We start from the raw sequence: 20,838 nt of genomic DNA, 5'->3' as shown, positions 1-20,838 counted from the left end.
CCCACACTCGGTTCTCTGTAAGAGCAGTTATCACTGTTTTACTGCTGAGCTCTAATTCCAGTGTGACTTTATTTTTGAAGGGCCAGTACATCATTAAAAGTGTACCTTTGATTAGAACATCTTTGCTAAAATACCATATTAATTTTATCTTTCTGGACTATGCGTAGCATTCTTTTTGAGGATTATTACTTTGCTGAATAGGCTGTTGTTGCCAAAATAGATTGTGTGGACAGCCCATCTGGGTTTAACAATAACTTCAAAAGTTCATCAGTTTTTGAAAGTTTTTTGAAATAATAAATCTAATAATGATTTTTGTAGAAAATAAAGAAAAAAATTTTTTTTAAAGTAAGGTTTGGCTATATACACCCAGGTTGGCCTCCATGATCTTTCCTTAACGTTTAGCCTACAGGGTAAAGTTTGCTTCTTTGGTATTAACATCTGTTCTCCCCTTCCTCCCATCATTCATCATTAGATTAAGTTGAAGATGAAGTAGTTGAGATTCTAAACTTTGTCAGAACATCAGCGCTTGTATTTGGTAAAGGGATTGGGCATGGAAAGTATTATATTAATTGCTTCATTTATGTAGTACAGTTGTAATTATATGAAAACATTGAATAACAGTATATTTTGAAAACAAAGTTGATAAGCTTCAAATTGGTGTTGTAGAATGATTGATTTTTTTTTTTTTGTCCAGTCAACCAGTAACAAATTGAAGTTTTAATTCAGAACTAGCTTGAAATTAAGTTTCTATATTGGCATGAGACTAGTTTCATAGTTATTAGAACAAAACTCAATGTCTGTGGTACTTGGTTCTGTTATCTGATTTTAGCATTAAAAGAGTTCATTAGGTAATGCCAGCTTTCCAAATTTTTTTAATTATTTATTTTATGTACCTTGGTGTTTTGCCTGCTTGTATGTCTGTGTGAGGGTATTGGATTCCCTAGAACTGGAGATACAGATAGTTGTGAACTGCCACGTGGGTGCTGAGAATTGATCCCTGGTCCTTGCAAGAGCAGTAGGCTCTCTTAACTGCTGAGTCAGCTCAGCAGCCCAAAACGTATATTTTTCATATATTGATTCTTCAGTGGATGTGTTTGGTTCTGGATATAGTTCGTTTGGTAAACTAACTATTCTCCATGAGGCGCTGGGTAAAATCCTGGGTGTAATGTCAAATGCTTGTAATCCTCAGCCACAGACTGTTTAGGGCTAGCCTGATCTACATAAAACTGATAACTATAGAAAATTGTAATAATTTGCATGAAATTTGGGAATCAGACCAGACTGATTACTGATTTTTTTTAAAATCTATTTATTTATTATGTATACAGTATTCTCGGTATTCTGTTTGCATGTATGCCTGCAGGTCAGAAGAGGGCACCAGATTTCATTATGGATGGTTGTGAGCCACCATGGGAACCGAACTCAGGACCTTTTGGAAGGGCAGGCAGTGCTTCCAACCACTGACCCATCTCTCCAGCCCCCTGATTTTTTTTTTTTTTAAACTTTGCCAATGCCAACAGTATGCTAGGCTCTAAAATAAATACTTGGTAATTATTGAACTTCATTTTCTAGATGAGGAAACTGAAGTTTTGTCATACGCTTTGATAAACCTAGAAATAACTTCTGTGTTGCAGAAAGTAGTGTTAAACTTAGATTGTGACTGTCTTCAGAGTCCCTAAACTGTGGATTGCTTAACTGCTCATTTTTCTCCTTTCCTCTTTTGAGTCCAGTTTACAAAGAGTGGTAACATTTCAGAGACTTGAGGGTTAACAGCCTATGTAAAGAAGGGAGCACTTAGCTCTCCTGACACTCAGAGTTCCTTTCTTCCCATTTTGTGCATTGTGTTTTTATATCATGGTGGCTTTGAAACTACTGAAGAACATGCTTCATTCCTGAAATAAATAATTATCTTAGCAAGGTGCTGGGATCGCATTACTGCACTCATGGAACCCAGCCAGTGGTCAAAGCATGGCAGGAGAGCACACTGGGGAATTTGTCTTCATCTGTGTTTTTCCTCAGTTTTGGGTGATAGTGAAATAAAATCTGAAAGGCAACCAAAATATTGGAAGACAAGAGAATTTCAAAGTATTCTTGATGTTTTTATTTTATTTATTTATTTATTTATTTATTTATTTATTTTCAAGACAGGATTTCTCTGAAGCCCTGGCTGTCCTGGAACTAACTAGCTCTGTAGACCAGGTTGCTCGAACTCAGTTATAGACCTGCCTCTCCCTCTTGAGTGCTGGGATTAATGGCATGCAACTCCACTTCCAGGCTCTATGGTCTTATGTACAATGGATTCTGTTTTGTTGTACTTGAATTTGAATTCAGGGCTTCACAGATGGTAGGCAAACACTATTCAGAGCTATATCTCTAGCCCCTTTGGCTGTAAGGTTTCAACTTACTTGCCCAGATTGGCTTTGAACTAGTGGTGTATCCCTGGATAGCCTTCACTTGAACTTCTCCTGTCCAGAATTTCTAAGTACCTGGGATTATAGACCTGTTACTTTTTTTTCAAGAACACTTTTGTTGAGGTACACTAGAAGTGGTTAATTTAGTTTCTAACATCTGTTGATACACTTGATGTACCCTACCTAGAATTCTAGTGATGAAAGGTATTCTATTTAGTATTAGTATTCTTTCTACACAGCATCCACCAATAGTTTAACCTTCTGTAGTTTTAGTTAACATCGTTCACCTGTGGTTTGAAAATATTAGATGGAAAATTCCAGAAAGAAACCTTCTACACTAGTGATTCTCAACATGTGGGTTGCAACCCTTTTGGCAAACCTATCTCCAAAAATAATACTGCGATCTATAACTAACAGTCACAGTAATGAAGTAGCAACAAAAATAATTTTATGGTCGGGGTTACCATAACATGAGGAACTGGTAAAAAGTCACAGCATTAGGAAGGTTTAGAGCCACTGATTTAGACATTTAAGTTTTGTATTATTTTGAATAATGATGAAATTTTGTACTGTCCCATTGTTCTGGCCTAGCCATGAGTCAGCTGTTGGTCCAGTATACTTGCTGTTTGTGCCTAACAGTTGCTTATTAGCCAAATTGTAATCAATAAATAGACTGTTGTGATATTTTAGTTGTAAGGATCCCTATTTAGCTAGCAATTCAGATTATCCAACGAAAAACTAGAAATTGCTTCCTTAAGTTAAAGATATTTTAAGAGGGAAAAAAATTTGGAAAGATAGCATTCACATAGCTTTCATTACAGTATGTTATGTTGCTCTGTTATTATTGATAATCTTACTGTGCTTAATTTGTAAATTAATAGACATGTTTGTATAGGAGAAAACATACAAAGTCTGATTCCATGTGTGCACTGGGAGGTCTTGTACTGCCCAGTTTAAGGGAACTAATGTATGCTGTATCTGATCTAGCTAAATCTTGAGGTATGAGGTGACTACAGGAGTTTTTTGTAACTTTGAAACTAACTGACCTATATACAGAGAGTAACTAACTATGTAATAATCAAAGCCACGTTCTGATTAGCCACCTAAACTTATCCAGATAATAATACATAAGAAGCAAGGAAATCCTACTTGAATTCTCTTACTTTGAGAGAGAAGTTCAGAATTCAGGTAGAAATACCAAGTATTCTAGGGTTATTTTTTTTTTAAATATTTATTATGTATACAGTATTCTTTCTGCGTGTATGCCTGAAGGCCAGAAGAGGGCACCAGACCTCATTTCAGATGGTTGTGAGCCACCATGTGGTTGCTGGGAATTGAACTCAGGACCTTTGGAAGAGCAGGCAATGCTCTTAACCGCTGAGCCATCTCTCCAGCCCCTCTAGGGTTATTTAAACTATTTTTTAGTTGGTTTTAAAATGAGACTTTGAATGTTTTTCACATGTGTGTCTGAGTTTTTTAACAGTATTTTGATTCTTTGTTTTTTTCTCATTTGTGAAATATGAAAAATACTTTTTATTTTGCTACAAAAGACAAGTGTTTTGAATGTTAATCTTTTCCTCCACAGTACTGGGGATTGAGCATAGGGCTTTCTGCATGTTAAGCAAACATTCTACCACTGAGCTATGATCTAAGCCCTTAATTATTATTATTATTTTTTTAAGGAAAAAAGTCTTCTTACAGTGGCTAGGATGGTCTTGCACTCTGTAGTCAGGCAAGCCTGAACTTTAGTCTCTAGCCTTAGCCTCTCTCGTAGATGAGAGTACAAGTCTTTGCCACTGCATTTAGCTCCTAGTTCTTTCTGGTTAATCTGTATTTGAGTTAGAATCAAATTATGTCTTATGTCCTGCTTTTTGGACCTCAAGTTCACACTGAAGGAAGGCGTCTGTAGGGGAAAATTACCCAGGGGGGAAATACTTGAAAACTGTCTTGGAGCTGGAAATGGCCACTTTCCTTGGGTGTACAAAATCCTGAGTTCAATTCCCAGAACTGACCCCCTCTCCCCCCAAAAAAGTGCCAGCTTGAAAATTGATTGGAAAGTGATGTACTGTTTTTGAATTTCAGTAGCCAGCTTTCCCTCTGGCTTTAGGACAGGTTACCTTACTAATAAGTTGGAATCTGTTTTGAGACTGGTCTCATGTAGCTCAGCCTGGTCTTAAACTCCTGATTCTTCTGCCTTCATCCTCCACTTTCGAAGTTTTTGAATTTTAGGAATGTACCACTCTGCCTCGTTGAGGGTCCTTTAACAAGAGAGTGGTTGTAATGTGCTCCTTTGTAATCTCAGCACTCAGAATGCTAAGGTAGGAGGGTTAGTAGGCAATTTGGAACCACCCTGACCTCCATTGTGTATATAAGGCCACCCAGGACTGTATATATATTATATCAAGATCATCTCAAAATAACCACAGAAACCTATTATTGTGGGTAAGATTTAACAGTCATATACTCTGTAAGAGAGTAGAGTTTATTGGGTAGACTTGTGACTTTTTGTGTGTGATTATTTATTTAGTTTTTTGAGACAGGGTTTCTTTGTGTAGTCCTGGCTGTCCTGGAATTCACTCTATAGACCAGGCTGGCCTCAAACTCAGATCCTTCTGCCTCTGCCTCTTGAATGCAGGCACCACTATTGCCTGACGAACTTGTGACATCTGAACCACATGCTTACTGGCCCTATATCTGGGATAGGATATCTAAATCATTTAACCTTTTTACTTTGCCAAACAAAGTTTATCTTAGAGAGTTTAAGAGAGTTCTAGTAAATCTAACATGCTAGGATTTACTTGTTCAGTAATATTCAGCATGTTCTAAACAACTAGTGTGTATATTGGAAGGTACTTGAGGATGTTTGGCTTTTCATAGAGGAAAACATTTCATTCATCTTTAGTAACATCTGAGAAGTTCATGTTGGAAATCTCAGGTGTCTCTGTTATGTTTTATGACTTTTTTCTCACTATTTAAAAATTTTATATGTATGGGTGTTTTGCCTGCACGTATATATGTGCACCTTGTGCATACCTGGTACCCTTTGAGGTCAGAACCTCTGGGACTAATTACAGTTAGTTGCGACCTGCCATATGGTGCCTGGGAATCGAACCCAGGTCTTCTGGAAGTTAGTGCTCTTAACTTCGGAGCCATCTATCCAGCTCCTGGTGTGTTTTATATAGTGTATTTTCCTGTCTCTTTGTGCGGCTGTTTCTTTTTGTTGTTTTTGTTTCTTTGAGATGGGTTTCTTGTGTGTAGCCCTGAATGTCCAGGAATTTGCTCTGTAGACCAGGCTGGCCTCAAAACTCGGATATCCACCTCCCTTCTCCTCCCTGTCCCCCTTAGGGATGGGATTAAAGGTGTGCACCACCATTTCCCAGTTGCCACTGGTTTGTTTTATAGTCTGTTCTCCCTTTTTACTGTTTCTGTTACTAGTGTCTGTTCCTGGCTACATTAGACTCTTCAGGTATTGTTTGGGTTAGCCTTTCTGTATGACAGAACTGAAACAATCACTCTTTACATTTTCTCTAGTTTTTGTTGTTTGTCTATTTTAAACAGGGTCTTCTGTGTAGCTTAGCTAATGCTGGTCATGAGCTTTCTACCTTTCTGCCTTAGCCTTTATAGTGTTCGGATTACACTGGAATACTTACAGGTATACTACCAAACCTCACATCTATTCTTCATTTTGTTATTTAGAGATTCATAATAGGTTTATCACCTTTTGTAGGTATTTATGAAAATCTGTCATTTTCCTAGGGTTAAACCAAAGAATGAAACATAATTAAAAGGTTAACTAAAAGTTGAGACTATTAGGAGACACTTCATACTTTGTGTGTATGTGTGTACCTGCACATACCTGTGTGCATATAGGTGCACATGTATGCAGGTATTGTGTGCATCTGTGTGGATGCCAAAAGACAATCTCAAATATTTCTCAGTGGCCATTTGTCTTGGTGTTTGTGGGTGGGGGTGGGGTGTGACATTGGGTGTCTTGTGGCTTCTCCACCTTAATTTTTTGAGATAGGGCCTTTCTCACTGAACTTGAAGCTCACTGATTGATTAGACTTTCCATGTTTGGCTTTTTTATGGGGTCTGTGAAGCAGAACTTAGGTCTTTTGTGTTTGTTTTTTTGAGACGGGTTTTTCTTTGTAGCAGCCCTTTCTGTCCCGGAATTCGCTTTGTAGACCAGGCTGGCCTTATCTGCTTGCCTCTGCCTCCTTAGTGCTGTGACTAATGGCATGTGCTGGCGCCATCACCCTTAGCCAGGGTTCTTAAACATTGAACCATCTCTCCATCTTTTTTTTGAGACTGTCTTACTCACTATCCTGAGACTAGCTGGCCAGTGAACCTCACAGATCTGCCTGTCTTCAGGCTGGGTCCAGGTCCTGTTTTTTTTGCCTTGGTTCTGATCCTCACACAGGGTTTACCAAACACTTTACCCACTGAACCCTCTTCAGTTCCTAGCTATCACTTCTGTATACTTCGGAGCAGAATGAGTCGAACAGTGCTTCTCAACCTGTGGATCACAACTCCTTTGGGGTTGCCTATCAGTTATTCCTCATATCAGATATTTGCATTGCAGTTTATAACAGTAGCAAAATATGAAGTAGCAGTAAAGTAATTTTTGTGGTTGGGAGTCCCCACAGCATGAGGAACCATATTAAATGGTCGCAGCATTAGAGAACTGCTCTTGAGAGAAAGAGGAATTAATTTGATGGGCATAATATTGTGATGAGGTTGTAAAGGGAGGGTTACAGGTTAGGAAGGGATCTGGCTAAGTTAGTTGGGAAAGGGCATAGGGTTTGGGAACATGCCCAACCCAAAATTTATTGTATGGTTTTTGCCCAGAAAAAAAAAGAATGGCTCTACATCTGGTCTTACCTCGTTTCATTCATTCGATTACATTACCAGGTGCTGACTTGAGTCTCAGCTTAACCCTTTTAAAGCTAAGTTTGATGTGTTTGGTAGCTGCTCTGACAATTGGAGTAATGGGGAAAAGTGAGAGGAGTCCTCTGTTAGAAGATTGAAAGAATAGTCAAAGCTTAGTTAAGGCTTGAGTTGGCTTGAAGGATTAATAGCAGTGCCTCAGCCAGGCTAGGTTTGGAAAGGCATTCTTGGCAGAAAGAGTATTTGTATATAAAAGAATGGAGCCAGGAAGTGGCAGCGCTATTTGAAGAGCTGCAAATTGTGCTCTCTGTGAAAGGGATGTAAAGTTTGTGTGATTGATAGTATTTGGTAAGTGACAGATTTTAAAGGCTCTTACAAGTCTTGTAATTAGTTTTTACTTTGGATCCCACTTCCACGTTGGTAGAGAAATTCATGTTTTGCATTGTGAGACTTCAGATGCTAGCTAGAGAGCAGTGTTTTAAGTCACCATTTATTCTATTTTTATGAGCAGGGAATCTTTTGAAATGCTCTGGAGGCACTCTTAAAATCTGGGAAATGATTGCAGACAGTGGCAAGCTGTTGAGACTTATATAGGGAGAGTAGAGGTTATAGTTAGTTTGTGTGACCGAGGAAGACTAGGAAAATTACCTTAATTGAGACAATGTCAGTGAGATGGGACTGGTGAAGGGGCATGGGAAAGAATAGATAGAAATGATGACCAGTTTGATAAAGGTGTTAAATAGTGAAGTCCAGGGTCACTTGTTTTAGACAGATCATACTCGTTAAGGTGGAGAATGAACTGATAAATTTGAGGAGCAGTATATTTTGAAGAAAGGTTGAATTTTAGCTGTCTGTAAACAAGCATGCAGAGGTTGAATCTGTGAGTCTGGAAATGAGAGATCAGTGCTGAAAAACTGATGGGCAGTTGTTGCCATCAGACATTCTAGTAGTGCTATACTTTGTCCCTGATGACAGTGTTACTAAAACAGGCCAGCGGATATTAACAGTTAAGTGATCATAGGAAGTGGTAGCTTGGTAAACTGGCTACTTGACCCCTTTTTTAGGTTAGTAGAAGGTAAACTGCAGATAAGCAGAATTGTGGGAGGTAGAAAGGGCATTTGTGGACCATCTTGGAAGCTGCGTCACTGTTTTCCTCATGAATAAAGGAATTAGCTTTATTTGTAGCAACAATTGATTTAATGGGTTTTTGGAAAATAACCCTGTGAAAGATAGTACTGTCAATGTCATTCTTGTCTTTCAAAAGATATTCTTTAGGCCTGGGATTGTGCTAGAGTATCCAGTGGTAGAGTGCTTGCCTAGTGTGGGCGAGGCCCTGGCAATATCAGTAAATTGAGTATATGCTGATGAAGGTGGTTTCTAGACTAAGTATACTTGTACACATGTTAGTCATGGATCTGACTGTTTCTGCCTCCTGAGTGCTGGGATTAAATGAAGTACCACCACACCCCATACTCCTCCCACAGGCATGGTCTTGCTAGGTAGCCCATGTTGGCCTTGAACCAGTGATTTTTCTGCCTTTGCTATCCGAGTGTATTTTAAAATTTTTCTTAGGATATAGTTGAGGTCTTTTGTACTGCAGTAAATCAACATAGCATGATTTGAATTGAGAAAAAGAATAAAGCAGAAAAACACGTTCATACAATTTCTGAAGTTCGCATAAGACAGGTATATGTGTGTTTAATCCAGCTACCTTGGAGGCTGACTCAGGAAGATTTAGAGCTAGAGGCCAGCCTGACCATTATAATCATACCTTATCTCAACACACAGCTCTCTCCTAACAGACAAGGGGCTCCAAGTGCTTGTTAGCTACAATTGCAAATATGCGGGGTTCTGTCTTTTGTAAAGAACAATTTCCTACTGATTTTCTGCTCCTTTGTGTTTGAATCTTCAAATCGTCAAGCCTGAAAGCATGAAATATGAGTCATACTGTAGTAAAGATCATGAATGAAACGAATTTTGGTTTTTTGAAAGCTCTGCAGTAATCCTGAAGTAAACCATGCCAAGTTACTAAAAGTAAACATTAAGGTTTCTGTTAGTAAAGAAAAAAACAACACTAAAGCAAGGTACTGGAAGTGAAGCTTGGGGTGGTCGACTGCTTGCCTAACATGCAAGAAGCCTAGGATTTTAAAAATTCCCCCAATCCACTACATAGGCCAGGCATTGTGGCTCAGGCCTGTAAGTTCAGCACCCAGAAGGTGGAGGCAGGAGGATCAAAGTCTCATGAATTCTAGGTTGCACCTACAAGTTGAAGGCCAGCCTGTGATGTATGAGACCTTGTCTTAGAAGATATTTCTGGGGTTTCTATCTCCTAAATACACTAAAGATTTAAGAATCTAATCAATTCTCTGGAAATTTTCTTGTCTTGTTTTTTTCTTTTCCTTGCCAGTATTCTCTATTTCCCTCTTTCATCCTGGCTTTTCCTGTTCACTTGGCTGCTGTATTTTGAGTCCTTTCTGTACATGCTATTACTTTTTGTTTGACATTCCAACTGTAGTGAAGTCATTTAAAATACATTAGTAACTTTAAGCATGTACTTAAATGTACACATATATCACACTTAATTTTGAGAAATAAGAACAGAGATACTAACTTTGAGCATTCTATGCAGTGACCCATGCATGTCAGTGACCTGCTGACTCTTGCTGACAGCAACAATAACATTTAAAAACCACAGTTTTAACTGTGGTAAAATGTGAAAAACAGCAATCTTAGAATTAATGAGTATTTAGATTTCAACTGTCATTTTTAAATCATTGATTTTAATGTCAACTGAGTATTAGTGGTTTTAGTTAATAGTACTGTAGTTTTAAGCTGACACCAATTTGCATTAAATGGGAGAACCTTTCATTTATATATTATTTGAAGAAACCCTTAACCTTAAGTCTGAAATTATAGATTTTAGGTTGGGATTATTAGACTCATTTGACAATTTGCCTTGCTAACAAAGATAAACTATTACTGGAACTCTTTTTTTGTAACCCTTATTGTATTTAATATCTCTATTATGCAGTTTCACTTTTGCTTGTTTTAAAATAACTTTTTTTATTCAAGTCCCACTGTCATCCTTAAAGGGGGAAAATGAACAAAAATTTTACATTCAATTATGCAGAGGAACTTGAAGGATACTTGTGATCTCTGTTCTATAATACTTATACTTTCTGAGTTAATGTTAACACTTTGGTGTGTGTCTACAATTCCTCCCCCTCTTCCCACTCTCTCCCTCTTTGAGACAGGGTTTTACTATGAAACCTTGGCTAGGCAGACCTCAAACTCACAGAGATCAGCCTGCCTCCGCCTCCAGAGTTCTGGGATAAAAGCCTTGCACCACTAGTGATTCCTGCCTCGTAGCTTGTGTTTAAATACATACATGTAAGTTTTTGATACAAAAGTGCTGTATTAGTCATGTTTCTTTTTTCTTGTATAGAGCTATCTTGGTCTCCACATAAATTAATTAATTTTATAAGCTTATCCATAAAGATGCTTTAAGTTGTTTTTCTATAAAGACGGTGTAAATTCTTTTTCCTCCCTTCCCTTTCTCTTGTTAGAGATCAAACCCAAGGGTTTGTGTATACTAAAGATAGATGTTTTTTTATTGATCTTTTTTAAGAGACAGGAAAGATCTTATGTAGCCCAGGATGGCTTTAACTTATAGTCTACCTGCCTGAGCCACCTGAGTGCTGGTATTACAAGTATGCATCACCAATGTACCACCACTACTAACTCCAAATCTACTCTTTCTGGTTTTTCAAGACATGGTTTCTCTCCATGTAGCCCAGACTGGCCAAAGAACTGCCTGCCTCTGACTCCTAGTTCTGGGATTAAAGCCATGTGCCCATGCACAGCCTCCCCTCCCCCATTTCTCTCTCTCTTCACGTGCAGCCTTACTCTCCTTCCTTCCTTCCTTCCATCCATCCATCTTTCTTTTTTTCTTTCTTTCTTTTTTTTTTTTTTAGAAGAGATAGTGTCTTTGTTGTTCATCAGGCTGGTCTCAAGCCACTGTGTAGCTGAGGATGGCCTTAAATTCCAGACCTTCCTGCTTTACTTGCAAAGTGCTGAGATTGCAGATACGTCCCACCACTGCTAGGGGCTTCATTTATTGTTGTTATTGTTGTTACAATTAAATTTTTAAGTTGACCTATAAAGTAGTGAATTTCAACATGAGTCATACTTTGTTAATGTTACTACTTCCCTATTACCCTCCTCAGAATAATTTCTTCATATCTGTATTAGGGTCCACCATACCTGTTTCTTGCTTTTATCACCTGTTTAATGGCTAAGTTACCACATAATTTTCCTTCCTTCCTTCCTGCAGTAAAAATTTAATTAAAAGGTATATGGGTGGCAGACGAAGCCAAATTCAAATATCGTTAAGTAGTGAGGAAAGGTGAGAAAGAAAAATTCAGATTTGTCCAGACCCTTCACCACCTACCTAATTAAATCTTGCCCTAGAAACACTGTTAAATGTCAGGATCTAGCACCTTCATGTATCATTTTGAGTGATTAAGCTTAGACAACTGTTAGGCAAGCTAACTAACAATCCGTCATAGGATTCTTCTGAAATATCAGCGCTGGTGCCGTCCTTAGGGCAAGCTTGTCTAAGCTGGGTGCTACTGCATTCCTGGCCTGGTTGTGGGAGGCCAAGGCAGTGGATATTTCCTGGGCAGTGAGGTTGGGTGATTGAGCATAATCAGCTGATAACCATTGAATAATTCGTCCACAAAGGGCTCTTAGCCATTGCCTCACATCAGCTATCACTGAGCAGTTGAGGTTGGTGGTGTGGACTTTCTCACCACTGCTTACCTCCTGGAAAAAGGTCCTGAGGTGGGAGGGCAATATGAATGTGTCTCGGAGACTGTTTTTTTGTTTTTGAGAGGATCATGCTATTGAGCTCTGACTGGCCTGGAAACCCACTTTATGGACTGTGCTGGCCTTGAACTCATAGATTGTCTCTCTTTATGAATGCTGGAATTTTAAAGGCCTGTGTCACCACGCCCAGCCCTCATTATGGTTTTTGTTATTTATCTTATTTTTTCTCTTGAGACAGGTGAACTTGGCATTTCAGAAAGCAACCCCTTTTCATACTGATATTTTGAGTTTTTAACTAAACAAATTGGTGCATAATATAGCTCATCTTTAACCACTGAATATTTTAGTTAAACTTCATCTATTCCTTTTTCCTTAGCAACATTAGATTGCCACCTACAGGTGAAAGAATGCAACAACAAGTTTTACATAATGCCTATGCTTTTTTTTTCCTTCCCTTTTTTAAGATACAGGGTCTCAAAACCAAAAACAGAACAACAAAACAAACAAAAAACTAAACAGAGCCGGGCATGTTCTGGTGGTGCATGCCTTTAATCCAAACACTTGGGAGACAGAGACATGGATTTCTGTGAGTTTGAGGACAGCCTGGTTTACAAAGTGAGTTCCAGGACAACCAGGACTAAAACCCCATCTCGAACCCGCTCCCCCCCCCAAAAAAAACCAAAACAAAGCAAACAAAACAAAGATAGGGTTTCTACAGAGCTGCCTTTGTAGAGCAGGTTGACCTTGAACTCACAGAGGTATTTTCAGCCTCTGCCTCCTGAGTGCTGAGATTAAATGTGAGTACCACTGTACCTAGTTTATTCTACTCTTAGTATGATGATGCACTTGCTTACTTTATTCTATAGATGAATTCAATAAAATAAGACTTTGCAGTCAGGTAGTAGTGGCACATGCTTGGCAGATCTTTTGAGTTTGAAGCCAACCTGGTCTACAGGGTGAGTTCCAGAACAGCCAGGGCTAAACAGAGAAACGCTGTCTTGAAAAACAAATAACAAAAACCAAACGATAATTTTTTGATGCTCATCATATTTGTATTATGGGTTGTTAATACTTTTACTCAGCTGAACCAAAACAGAGAAGAGGTAAATTTAATTAACTGTAGCTTAGCGCACCTGCTGAGCTTGTGCGAGGCCCTGGGTTGTGAGTTGTAGGCAAGCCTGCACTACAAAATAAGTGAAACAAAAGTAAAAGACAGTGTGCTTGTGAAAGTAACTTTGAAAATGCTGACAGTAAAGAGACAAGTGAGATCCAGGTAGAGTGTTTTGAAGGTTTCATATTGGCCATGCATTGCAGAAATGGAAGTTTCTGGTGTTTTTACCAGAAAGAAAACTAAACTCCCTTACTCTTTTTATCATAGCACAGAGGATGGTCACAGTTGGTAGCACAGTGACTTTTATCTCAGGTGTCAGAAGCAGTTTTCCTTCTAGGCTGTTTTATTCTGCTAGTTGTTTTTTTAATTTTATTATGTATACAGTGCTCTGCCTGCATGTATCTCTGCAGGCCAGAGAGGCACCAAATCTCATTACAGATGGTTGTGAGCCACCATGTGGTTGCTGGGAATTGAACTCAGGACCTTTGGAAGAGCAGGCAGAGCTCTTAACCACTGAGCTATCTCTCCAGCCCCCATTTTTTTTTTTTTTTGAGACACATTTCTCTGCAGCTTTGGAACCTGTCCTGGACCTAGCTCTTGTAGCCTAGGCTGGCCTTGAACTCAGAGATCCGCCAGCCTCCGCCTCCCATTGCTGGGATTGGCGTACAATGCCCAGCATGTTCTGCTAGTTTTTATAACTATTCTGTCTTTAGGATGAATCTGTTTCAAACTCTTGCCTGATGTAGCATTTTTCATTATGGTTGGGTAGGAATTTGAGACCTATGTAGTTATAACTAACACTTGATAACTTTTAACCTTGAACATGAAGTTCGGAACTGTCACATACATGAGAAAGATTTGAGACTTCTAGGACCCTAGTGACTTGAATAATTGAATCAGATAAGAAAACTTCTTTTTTTTTTTTTTAGTCCCGATAACGTGAAGTTGAAGCTGAGTTCAAATGCCCTGTGCAGCTGAAGATCTGTTGATCCTCTTACCTCTCTCCCAAGCACTAGCATTACAGGCATGCACCGCCATTCCCAGTTTTATTTTTAAAACTAAGTTTTTGGTTAGCATACAAAATAATAGTTTTTAATGTGGTGATTTCATATATGTATAATTGTTGTCTCACTCCCTCACCCTGCTTTCTCCCATTCCCCTTCAGCCCTTAAATAGACATTTTTTAAAATGTAGAATAAACTGGGTGCTGTGGCAATGCCTATATAATCCTTGTACTCTGGAGGTAGAGGCAGGAGGGTCGAGTGTTCAGGGCCAGCCTCAGTTGTGTAGGGAGTTCAAGACCAGTCTGTGTTACTTGAGACTTTGTTTTAAAAACCTAAATAAACAAATAAAATCCAAACTTTTATTTAGATTAACTATTTTGTCTCATGAGGACAGTATTAAGCATGTGGGATAATTCTAAATAAAAACGCTTATTTAAAAGATAGTGTGTGTGTGTGTGTGTGTGTATGTATAATAAAAGTGATTAAAAAATAGTGAAGGCTGTACTCATTCTTCATATTAATCCCAAAGACTTCACTTGACAAATGTAAATACAGTCTTGGATTGGTGTATATTGGACACAATAGCCTTCCTTAAGCCTAAACACAGAAACAAAAGCGTGTATTATAAGAGAAAGTCTGAGATGGAAGTGATAAAGTGGGTATTGAGTGAACCTTTGTTAAAATTTAGCTGGTATCCTTGTAAAATTTCCACGTATTCATTAAGCTATATTATGTCATTTTTATTGTTAGCTGATTTGAAGTTAACTTCTGTCCTCATACTTGTCATAGTTTGCTTACTCTGGTTGGAAGATTAAGATTTTATTATTCTTTTTACATAGGTATTTGTGTAGATACTAAGATTAAGATTGTTCCGTGGGTTGGATTAGTTTAAATGTACCAGGGCACATTTTGCTTCAGTTGCACAAAATAGAACTTTTGAGTTGTGGATTGTTGTGGATGCTATAAATTTGAAAATAAGTTGAGAATGCTGGTTGTGGTATTTATAATTCAGGGTCTTTGATGCCTCCTTTGTGTCCTTTGGTTCTTAGCTGGGTGGAGTGATAAATGCCTGTAATCTCAGGACATGATAAATTAAGGCAAAAGGTTTGGACCAGTTTAGGCCTTATGGAGAGACCTAATCTCAAAAAAATGGGGGTTAAATGTTTATTTTAAAATTTTTATTTTGTGTATGTCACGGGGATGCAAGCATATACATGCCAGAGCATGTATGTAGAGGTCAGAACAACTCTACAGTGAATGCAGGACTAATACTTAATACAATTATAATACTTAAAATTGCTATCCTTGATGTTTTACTTGAGTTAATGATCACTCTAAAGAACCTTGTAAAATTAATTTTTCGAGAATTCTAGGTAGGCTTAAGAAGTTTTATTTCCTTTTATTTTGGACTGACCTGAACTTATTCTCCTGCCTCAGTCTCCTGATTGCTGGGATGACTGATGTATACACCACATTTGGCTCTGAATTATTACATTATTACTGTATTAGAAAGCAAAGATGTCTTAAGAGGTTTGGGGGATTCTCTGCCTGTTGATGCCAGTTTGTCTTGTTTTAGGAAATAGGGTCTGACCATTTTAGAACAGACTAAAGACAATCAGTTCTTAGAAATTATGGAATGGGGGGGAGGGTAAGCATTATATTAAACTTGGTGAGTTTTAGTTCTGATAGCTTCATTTTGTTCTTCACTGCATTTTTCCCCCACCCCGTGAAGTAAATCCATTTCATTATAAATTCAAGGAAGGGTTTGGTTAAGGACAATAGCCTAACCCTTTGCTGTTTAGATAACATCAAGATTCAGGCATGCACTGTGACCGGAACTTGTGTGTGCTAGCAGGATAGGATTTATTCAGTAGGAGCTCTGCCAGTGACAAAGAACAGAAGGTATATCTTCTAAAACCCATTTAAAGTTTCTGAATTAAAAAGTACTAGATTTTAATATCTTAATCATCTTAAAAGGAATTTAAACAGAACCTATATTTGGCATAAAATTCTAGTGTTGTATGGATTTTTATGGTTTTATTTTATATGAAGAGCCAGTTTTTGAAAGCTGAAGTATCAGGATCTCAGAGGAATAATGGTATATAATGTTATTGGTAAGATTTATTTTCTGTGATAAAGAAATTGACTTAATTGAAAAAATGCACTTTAGCGAGCTGACAAGGCTTTGTTTAATGTAATTTTGAAGCTTGTTAATGCTGGAAATGTCTTATGTGGGTGTCTGTCAGAAAAGTAATATGCATGTTGGTTGTGTTGTATTTTAAGATACTTTTATATTCTTTATCTTTATGGAGTCATTGAAAGGTTTATTTATATAAACATTTACATTTATAATATGCATGTTTTAAATGTAAGCAGAGTTGGAATTATGAGTTTTTCAAGTGTATTTGAAGGGTTAATCCTTGGTAATTTCCTAGGAGGTGTATAATATATTTGAAGTTAGTGATAATGGGTGAATTTTAGAACAGCTTTATATTTAAATTAATGTTGCAATTTTGCTAAAATTGGTAAGGTGTTAATTATGTTTTAAAGCAGTTGACATGTAGAGAAGTAATTTTTGTATAAAGTATTGCAATATAACATGGTCAGTGATTGTTTAGGAAAATAAATTATCATGCAAGTCAAGAAGAATTGAAGTATTCCTTGATACGCTTTTTTACTGCTCAAAATCTTGGGAATATAGTTAATACTTGTTAAATTTAGGGGAAAAATTTTAGTTTGTGGGCCCAGTGAAGACATTGAATTTTAATGGCAATTCCACCTTAACATACTGGTTTGTTCCTTATAATTCCAGTACTTTTGAGGCTAAGCTAAAAAGATTGCCATAAGTTTGAGCTAGCTTTGATTACATATGATCAATAAGTACTCAACCGAAGACTGGCAGCTGGTGGGGTGGAGGGGTGGGAGGGAGGAAGGAAGGAGATGGGATTGTTGGGTGTGGTGGATGAACACCTTTAACTTTAATCCCAGCACACAGGCAGTCAGCCTGGTCCACTGTTGGGGGCTACAGACCCCTGGCCCCTTGACTTTCTTTGCCTGCCACAGACCCTTTGCCTGCTGAAGTGAACTGAGCAAAACAACTTGTTTACATGTGCTTGCAGCTGCTCTGAGCTCGAGACCTTGATGGCAGGGGAGTGGGTTCTGGTGAGGCCTGCAGTTTGAAAGATCCCGAAAGCTGGGGTGTGGCTATATAAGATCCCTATATAAGCTTACCTAGAACATAATAAAGTTGGCATTCTTGTTTCAAGGATGACCCGTGTCCTCGTGTCTCTGTGTGCGCGTGTTTTTAAGTCTGCAGCCTAGTCCCTGGCTTGACTACCATCCTATAGTGCAGGCGCTACAGTCTACATACATAGTGGGCTCCAAGACAGCTGGGCTACATAGTGAGATCCTGTAAAAAAAGAAAAAGACTAGGGACCCTTTTCAGATCCTCTCCTTCCCTCTGTTTTTTGCTCTCTCCTGGGTCTCTTGTAGCTCACGCAGGCCTGCTACTCCAAGTAACTGAGGCTGACCTTGAACTTTGATCCTCAGTCTCCACTTTCCAGCTTCTAGCTTTATAGGTGGGTCAGCCTTACCCAGGGTTGCTCTTTGTGTTTCTCTTGACTCCCAGCCTTAGAAGCTTAGGGATTGCTGGACCCAGTTGAGTTTCCTGATCTGTTCAGTGAACTGGAGCAAGTGTAGAGCATGCTGTGTTAGCTTCACAGTGCTCAGTTACCAGTTTCCTTCATTGCCTGATGTTCATTCTTTAAATCATTATGCATTTTGTTTCTGTTTTAGACAGGGGGTAAATCTGATCACTATTTGAAACTGAAGATTATAAAAACTGGAAGCAGGGGCTGGTGAGATGGCTCAGTGGGTAAAAGTGCTTATTTCACAAGTCTGATGACACCTGAGTTCAATATCCGGCACTGGAGAGAGGGTGAGAACTGACTTTGTTGTCCTCTGACCTCCACACACTTTGTGGAATACCCACTTGCACTTACACAAACACAATAATAATAAAAATTTAAATTTAAAGACTAGAAGTAGTTTCTTTATGTAAATGTGGTGATAGGAAATAACTAAAATTGGTTATCAGAAATTATTACCAATAAATCCTTAGTGGTGCTGAGCTTAATGAACCCCAGTTTAGTCCAGTATTCTTTAGTGGAGACTTACCTTTGAAGACAAAAGCAGGACTGGCCTTATGCTACAAGTTCAGGCACTGACTACTGATCTTTATCACAGGGAACAATGCTGGGCTTGCTTAATTGTTTCTAGATAGCCAGCCCTTGAATAACTACCATGTCAAATCGTTGATTTGATGGATTGTTATGGTATTGGGATGACTGTTAAGTATGCTTTAGTGCCGAAGTACTGCCATAGACTGAGAAGATATTCCTAAATTGTCCAAAGGATTTTAGATGGTAGCATGACTTGTTTTGGAGAAGCTGGACTAGATACTTTTAAAACTACTGCATTTCTGCAGTGACATTCGGTTTAATATTTTGTTTTGATTGGTAAATGGATTTTAAACATTTCTATATAGAGAGTAGTCTAAAATTCTTTGTCATTTAAAAATTATTGCTGTCTTAACAGAAATATCTTTGTCAAACAGTAACGGTCAAACAAGTGTTTTTTGATTGTCTGCTATGTGCCAGATCTGATGTATACTAGTTATGAAGTCTAAATTGAGTGAGATGATAGTGTTGCACTGTGTTCTGCAGAGACAAACCCTGCTTGTTTTTGTTTGTTTTGTTTACGTGCCTGTGAGCGTGTACACCCCCCCTCCCACAGTACTCTTACCTTTCCGTTGTGGATTCACAGTGTCAAATTTTAGGTCATGGGGCTTGTGTGGTGAGGCCATCCCACCAGCTCTCTACCCTTGTTTTAAAGCAGTAACTCAGACTTTTTAGATTTAGTCTCTCCTGTATGATTTTATAATTATTGTCCGTGTGCAGGGGTTTATGTATTAATACTGTATTATAAGTTAGAACTGTCCCAGTGGTGCCAAATGCCTTTAATTCCAGCACTCAGGAAGATCTGAGTTAATTCAAGGCCAAACTGGCCTATATAGTGATTTCCAGGCCAGCCAGAGAAGAGATTTAGAACTGATAATTTATATGTAACTGGCCATTGATATTTGTGAGGACTGATGCCAGGATTTGCCAGATACTAAAGTCTGAGGTATTTAATTTTTTATGCAATGTGGTATACTATTTGCACTTAACCCATGCATGTTCTTTTGCTATTCATGACAGTAAAAAAGTGCACATGTCGAGTACAAGTGCTTCCTCTTCTCAAATATATTTGCTCCCTGGTTGGTTGAACTCACTGGAAGTCTTCTGGGGAATACAGATACAGCTCATCGGGAGAATACTTAGTTATCTAAGAACCCTAGGCAGGTTCTCCAGCTCCTCAGAAATAGTACTTGCAGGTTCTGCAGTCACAATAATATGCCAGTTTTTGACTCACCGCTATTTACAACCTGAACAGTATGCTTCATTAATCCATACCTGCTGCAGCTTTGATATATAACAATCTGAGTTCTTTTTTTCATCCTCCAGCTTTAGGATAGGTAGTCTTATTCATCTACCTTGAGCTAAACTACTTCATGGAACGGAATTGAATTACAGTAAAACAACAAGCACCAGCTAGAAAACCAACCTCACAGCCTTTTTTTGGAAGTGTGTTAGGTAGGGAGAGGAAGAATCTCATCAAGGGGAGGAGCCAGTTCTCGCCGGAGCTTGGGGAAGGAAGTGTTCGTGTCGACCTCGGAGGGACGCGCTCGCGCCAGGTAGACGCCGCGCAGCCACCGTCAGCGATGGGCAAGGGAGACCCCAACAAGCCGCGGGGCAAGATGTCCTCATACGCCTTCTTCGTGCAGACGTGCCGCGAGGAGCACAAGAAGAAGCACCCCGACTCGTCGGTCAACTTCGCCGAGTTCTCCAAGAAGTGCTCCTAGAGATGGAAGACCATGTCTGCAAAGGAAAAATCGAAGTTCGAAGATTTGGCCAAGAGCGACAAAGCTCGCTATGACAGGGAGATGAAGAATTACGTTCCTCCCAAAGGTGATAAGAAAGGAAAGAAAAAGGATCCTAATGCTCCAAAGAGACCACCGTCTGCCTTCTTCCTGTTTTGCTCTGAACATCGCCCAAAGATCAAAAGTGAACACCCAGGCCTGTCTATTGGAGATACTGCAAAAAAATTGGGTGAGATGTGGTCTGAACAGTCTGCCAAAGATGAACAACCCTATGAGCAGAAGGCGGCTAAACTAAAGGAGAAATATGAAAAGGATATTGCTGCATTCCGTGCCAAGGGCAAAAGTGAAGTAGGAAAGAAGGGTCCTGGTAGGCCAACAGGCTCAAAGAAGAAGAATGAACCAGAAGATGAGGAAGAGGAGGAGGAGGAAGAAGAAGATGAAGATGATGAGGAAGATGAGGATGAAGAATAAATGGCTGTCCTAAAATGTGTGGAGTGTATGTGCTCAGGCTACTTATTTTGCTAAGAATGTGAAATTCAAGTGCAGCTCAACATTAGCTTCAGTATAAAAACTGTACAGATTTTTGTATAGCTGATGAGATTCTTTGTAGAGAAAATA

At 38.8% G+C, this 20,838-nt stretch overlaps 1 protein-coding gene and 1 pseudogene across 3 annotated transcripts in view; both read left to right on the top strand.

Annotated features, from left to right (window-relative positions):
• Atp13a3 (ATPase 13A3) overlaps window positions 1-20,838 on the top strand; it is an 83,214-nt gene that overhangs the window by 1,623 nt on the left and 60,753 nt on the right. The gene's annotated exons all lie outside the window — the stretch shown is intronic.
• LOC121445170 lies at window positions 20,040-20,691 on the top strand (annotated as a pseudogene).

The sequence above is a fragment of the Microtus oregoni genome, unplaced genomic scaffold (assembly GCF_018167655.1).
Source record: "Microtus oregoni isolate MIOR12 unplaced genomic scaffold, Mior012 000162F_ref0000463, whole genome shotgun sequence".
NCBI classification, from domain to species: Eukaryota; Metazoa; Chordata; class Mammalia; order Rodentia; family Cricetidae; genus Microtus; species Microtus oregoni.
The sequence above is the reverse complement of the archived record's forward strand: the minus strand, read 5'-3'. Positions and strand labels throughout refer to the sequence as shown.